General features: G+C 43.8%; 1 pseudogene; it reads right to left on the reverse strand.

Moving 5' to 3' along the window:
• Window positions 1–456: 456 nt before the first annotated feature.
• LOC101609602 lies at window positions 457–1,001 on the reverse strand (annotated as a pseudogene).
• Between the last annotated feature and the right edge of the window lie 5,655 nt (window positions 1,002–6,656).

Here is a 6,656-nt window from a genome sequence, read left to right on the forward strand (position 1 = left end):
GTAAATTGGTGTTTAGGAAAAATATTCATTCACTTAACTCATGTATGATGCTTGTGACCACTTTTTTTAAACTCAGGGATATACACTTGTTAATATGGCTCCATTCACTTAAACTTATATTTTATATGTTTTGCTTATTACATGAATAAACATAACTGGATCATTAAAATTATTTGTATAAACATGAACACTTTTATTTTTATTTTAAAATTTACGTGTTTTACACTTAATGATCTTGACTTTAACTGGCTTTAGTTTTCTACCTCTATTTTCAATGTTAGCTAATCTGCTTTGGAGCACTAGGCTCTACTTTTCCTCTTATCTTCAAATAGACTTTTCAGCATATAAACTTGAATGGCTGACACCACCACCATGACCACTAAATAAACCATGGACCAGAAATTGACTCTATCAAAGTTGTTTTCTTGTATGTTTCGATCACAAGCTTCAAATGCTCTAAGCAGAGTTTGTATATTACCACTTTTGCTTAGTCTGGACTTGATGCTGTTGATGGATTCCAGGATGTCTTCCATTTTCATTTCCAACATATCTGTGCCAGTAATATACTTCTGCCAGTCTTCTTGTTCCTGTGCCTGTTCTCGAATATTATCCAAGATGTATTCAAAGAAAATTACCTTCTCAGAAATGGTGCTGAATGTATTATCAAAGCAGAACATGTAGTCACCAAGTTCACTCTCAACAGTGTGAACCCCATCTGATTTTCTTTGCTCAAAAACTAAGGTTTTCCCTTCTGGAGAGGCAAGATGGAAATCAATATCTAATTCTGCTCCATCTAAAACCTGGCACTTGACCTCCAGTGAGGCCTTCAGCCGCATGAGCTGGTAGAAGCACACCTTGTGCCCAGCCGGCAGGGTGAAGATGAAGTCGCTGTCCAGAAAGGGTGTGAAGCCCGCTGCCCCCCCCCCCCCCACACGCAGCAGCCCTGCAGGCAGAGCAGTCAGGAGGAGCACTGGGAGCGGCAGCCAGGTCACGTAGCCCATCCCTGCCTGACATGGGGCGGCCTTGTGCTGAAAACCCCATAGGAGGGAGGGACCGGCTCTTTCCTCCCTGAACTCCTCTTCATGGCAGAGAGATCCCGAGTCCAAAGAAAGTTGAGGTGGTGGCAGCTGCACATGCTCCCTGGGAATGGGGTAGTGCTGTTCTCCACAGGGCTGAGATTGCAGCAGAGCCAGTGGCCCCTTTCTGCCTCTTCCCACAGTTTTCCTACATACTACTCTACTGTTATACTAAAGTTCACAAAATAATTTACAAATAAGAATTTTATGTTAAATAAGACACTTAGAGCTTATAATTGAATTATATCCAAAGGCTAAGTTTACATGTTTTCCAATGGATAAAGTTTTCATTTTGTTTGGTGGAACGTCTGCTTCTGTTTAAAACAATAGATTTCTTACATGTTCTGCTCTGTGTGTGTATGTGCTTGGTCCTGTGAAAGCAGGCCAGCTTCTTCTGCCATTATGGAACTTCCCCCTGGATCTATAAGCATCAATAAATCCCTTCCTCCATAACTGTGCCTGGTCTGGAAGTTCATCTCAGTGAACCTAAAGCTGTCTGCTACACCAATGGAGTGTCTTTTGGAACAAATAATTTAGAGTCCATTTTGGAAGACCACAGCTATTTAGAGTGTCCATTGAGACCTCCCAGGCCTAGGGAAGGCAAACAAAACCCAAAGATTAGGAGGGAGTGTCCCCACACTCATAATGTTTGGGGTATCCAGTGGCATGATATATGGGAGGCTCCCAGAGCCTCTGGTCACCCATGGACTGAAAAGTAAATTCCTGGAGTTTATAAGATCTGAGACAGGGTGCCTACAGATGGAGAGTGAATACCTTGTCCTGAAGGCTGTAACTTGATGAGGGTGTAGATGAAGATGGTCACATGGCAATGGCCTCTCTTCTGGAGTTCAGAAGTCTTTCAGGAGAGGGGAGGGAGAGGGAGAGAGAAATATGACCTGGTGGATTATCCAAAGGGCTATCAGAGCCTCAGCTGAGCTAAGAGAGGGATTGTTGGACATTCACCAGAGTGCAGCTGTGGCCAGAATTACTCAGTCTCTGTAAACAAGCCACTGAGCTCTCATAGTCTGAGGGTCAGAGTGAAAGGGAAAAGAGGAGAAAGCTGCCAGGTATCAAGCTGGGTTTACACAGAACACAAACAAAGCTTCTTGAACCGTGAAGCTGAACAGAACTCATACAGCTCATGTAGACAAAGGCCACAAAATAGCAGAGGTCTCAGGTAAGACTGGTGGCTGTTTAGTCCATAATAGTTAGCATGGTGAGTGTCTATGCTCCTGAAGGAATGAAACACTGGCAGGGAGGTGGAGAGGTAAAGAGGTAAGCAACCCAAAAGCCTCTGAGGGCTCTGATCTGAGTCACGGCACCAAAATGTAAGGAGAGTTTGAAAGAGAAAAGATCTCTACAAACTGTTTATTACAGTGAGGCACTTATAGCCTTCCTGGGGGATGAAGGATGAAGCACTAAGCTAGGCTGGGGTTCAAGCTTATCAGGCGGATCATGAGAAAAACAGACTGGACTGAGTGCACATCCAAGGGAAGTAGATAAGGTACTTGTAACTATTTGTGTCTTTGCTCAGAATAGGCTTTTTCTTTTTTTTGTGGAAACAAAGGTTCATTTTGGCTTACAGACTTGAGGGGAACTACATGCTGGCAGGGGAAAGTGATGACAGAAGGTGGACATCACCTCCTGGCCAACATCAGGTGGACAACAGCAACAAGAAAGTGTGCCAAACACTGGCAAGGGGAAGTAGGTTTTAACACCCATAAGCCCATCCCCAACAATACGCTGCCTTCAGGAGGCATTAATTCCCAAATCTCCATCAGCTGGGAACCTAGCATTTAGAACACCTAAGTTTATGGGGCTCACCTAAATCAAACCACCACAACAGAATAGGCTGTCTCAACAAGAATTATCTAAGGGAGGATATCTCAGATCGTTTCTGTTCCTTCAAGGCCTTCTGAGTTAAGGGATGTGCATCAGTCGTGGGAATTGTCAAGCTAGTCTGGGATACTAGTCTGGGAATGGCTGCCTCTGATGTTTCCCTAAGGCCTTCTAGTCTTAGGTACAGTCATTAACCCTCTAGTTCCCTCTTGTTTTCAGGGAGCATCATTAACCCTTCACAGTACCTATTTTTGTTGTAGTCAGCTCCACATTGCTGGAATGAACATCCAACCTGACAGGTTTATTTCATCTTACAAATCCAAAGGAAGTTCATCAGTGGTGGAAGAAGTTGCCTAGTTGAAAGATCCAAGCAGAGATAAATAACTGCAGCAAGCAAACACCAGGTACTAAGTATGAACCTGTGAGAGCTGGATCTGCTTGTTCCACACCTTTGGGCTGAAGTCAGATTACCCCCAGTGACACACACCCTCCAGTAGGCTTCTGGAGCCGTAAGCAGGAAGCTTAACCTTAAAAATACCTGAGGCATGGACTGGGGAGATGGCTTAAGATTTAAAGTGCTTACCTGCAAAACCCAAGGACCCAGATTTGATTCCCCACTACCTATATGGTGCCAATGCACAAGGGGACACATGTGTCTGACATTTGTTTGTAATGGCTAGGGGCCCTGGCATGCCCATTCTATTCTCTCTCTCTCTCTCTCTCTCTCTCTCTTTCTCTCTCTCTCTCTCTCTCTTTCTCTCAAATAAATAAATAACATATTTTTTAAAGATTTAAAAAATTTTTTTGTTTATTTTATTTATTTATTTGAGAGCTACAGACAGAGAAAGAAAGAGGCAGAGAGAGGGAATGGGCATGCCAGGGCTTCCAGCCACTGCAAATGAACTCCAGACACGTGCGCCCCCTTGTGCATCTGGCTAACGTGGGTCCTGGGGAATTGAGCCTTGAACTGGGGTCCTTAGGCTTCACAGGCAAGTGCTTAACCACTAAGCCATCTCTCCAGCCCAAATAAAATATTTTTAAAAGTACATGAAGCTATGGGGGGGAATACATTCACATTCAAACCACCACACTCAGCCTCCCAACTCTTGGCATGAAAAGTATGAGCCGCCACACCCAGCTTTGATTTTGAACACTTTTTTTTAGTGTGTGTGGTGTGTGGAACATGCATGTGTGTGCAGGGCCCATGCATGTGCATGAGGCCAAAGGAAATAATGGGGAATCCTTTTATAACACATATGCACATTTATTTCCTTGAAATGAGGTCTCTTTTATAACTCAGAGCTTCTGTCAAGTTCAGTCAGCTTCAGTCTTTCTCTGTAAGCCCAGCAATTCTTTGGTCTCCACCCCCACAGACTGGGGTCACATGTGTGTGTGGCCATGATCACCTTTTTATGTGGGTTCTAAAAAGTTGAGCTTGGTGGTCTCCAGTCTGAAATGGCAAGCTCTCTTAGCCACTGAGCCATCTCCCTAGCCCAATGTTAAACACTTTTAAAAAATATTTATTGGCCATTTGTGGTTTTCCTTTTGATAACTTTTTTCCCCAGTATTTTTGCTTATTTTTGATTGAGCTGTTTGTTTTGGTGTTTAATCCTTTGAGTTCTTTCTGTGTTTGACAGAGATGTTAATCCTATGTAGATGTATACCTGGCAGAGATTTTATCCTGTTCTGTAGGGTATCTCTTCATTTAGTTAACAGCTTCCTTTGCTGTATAGAAAGCTTTTTTAATTTTATGAAGTCCCATATGTTGATTGTCAACCTTATTTCCCAGGCTACCAAAGTTTTGGAGGCAGGGTCTCTGTATAGCCACAGCTGGCCTGGAACTCATTCTGATCACAGACTGGCCTTAGATTTATGGCAATCTTCCTACCTCAGCCTCCTAAGGGCAGGGATTAAAGCGTACACCACCATGCTCCATTTATTTTTATATCTTGAAGAGTTTTCCTTACTTTTTTTTGCTTGTAGTTTCACAGTCCTAGTATAACATTAAAGTGTTTGATCCATTTGAAATTGATTTTTGTGTGCTGTGAGATATAAGGAGCTAGTTCATTCATCTGCATGTCAAAATCTAGTTTTCTGAGAGCTGCGGCCAGCACTTTGGCAGGCAGATGAGTGGTGAACAGGTGAGGCCAGGAGGTGTTGAGCTGAGTGAATAAGTGGCTGAAAGAGATTTGCTCCATCCAGGATATACGGGCCCAGTTGGGAAGGTGGTGAATGGGCCATAGGCGGCCTTCACAGAAGATCAGAATCAGGACCTGTTGCAGCCAGGTGGTACCTGCAGTGATGGACTTCCAGTTAAGATGGTGGCATAGGAACCACGCCAAAGCAGCCTTGGGGAGAAAAAGCCAAAGAAAACCCAGAAAAATACAAACTTTTACTAAAAAGTGAGGTGTATGAGAAATTAAAAGGCTCCAGCTCTGGCAGCAACAGCAGTGGCTCTGGTACCGGCAGCAGTGGCTCCAGCAGTGGCAGCAGCAGCTCCAGCAGCAGCGGCTATAGAAGCAGCAGTGGCACATCCAGCAGCAGCTTCGGCAGCGGTGGACCCAGCAGTGACAGCTTAAGCAGCAGCAATGGCAGACACAGAAGCGGCAGCTTCAGCAGCGGCAGTGGTGGGTCCAGCAGCAGCAGCTTCAGCATCAGCAGTGGCAGCTTCAGCAGCAGCAGTGGTGGCTTCAGCAGTGGGGTTGCTGATCTGCAAGGCCACAGTTGCCAGGCTCGGTTTGCCCTACAGGAAAAGCCAGTGCCCAGCTCCAGAAAACAGAACAGTGGTCCAGCGACCCAGCCAGCCTACTTGACTGACACCAAAATCATCCAAAAAGGTAACTGGGATTGCACCAGGGAAGGGTCTCACTTGGTCACAAACTAACTTGGAACCCTCAACAGCCCAGAAATCTTAACCTCTTTGTTGATCTGGTTGTTATAACACCTACTCTTGCATAAATACTCGGTGCTGCTTCCTGGCTCACCAGGGACAGGCTGAGGGGTGCTGTCCACAGGCTCCGGTTCCCTGGTGGGGATGAGCCAACTGCCCACAGCCGCCTACTCCCTGGTTGGGACCCCTGAATCATTCTTCCTTCCTTTCATTTCCCATGGCTGTTTCTTGGTTTTACTTCTCAATAAACTATCTGTGCCACAAACAAACAAACAAACAAACAAATAAATACTCGGTGCTGTTTTGCATTGAATGTGTACAGTGTTTAGTAAAATTTTAGAATCTACCTGTATTTTGTTCCACTCAGCCTACTTGAATACTCCCATAGCAGGCAAACTCAACCACTAGGAACACTTTTCTAGATACTCTGAGAGTGTTAAGAGCCACACTTAACATCTTAATCTCCTAAAGTGAAAATACATAACATCAGATCAATTGATACAGCTAAGAATACCCAGATAACTAGAAAATCCAAGCATTAATTTAATCCAAGATGCAAAAATAAATACATTATAACACAAGAAACACCAAAAATCAAGACAATATAAATCCACCAAAAAGTATTACTGCATCAGATATGACCTCCAATGAAAACGTGTTGGAGGAAATGCCTGAGAAAGATTTCAAAAGAATGATTCTAAATATGTTCAACGAAGTCAAAGAACAAGTTGAAGGAGTCAAAGAGGAAATCAAAGCAAAGAACACAGGACACCAATTTAATGAAATAAAGAAGGCAATACAAGACATCAATAAGGAAATAGAAATAATAAGGAAAAACCAGTAAGAATTAC

This window comes from Jaculus jaculus, chromosome 1, assembly GCF_020740685.1.
Source record: "Jaculus jaculus isolate mJacJac1 chromosome 1, mJacJac1.mat.Y.cur, whole genome shotgun sequence".
NCBI classification, from domain to species: Eukaryota; Metazoa; Chordata; class Mammalia; order Rodentia; family Dipodidae; genus Jaculus; species Jaculus jaculus.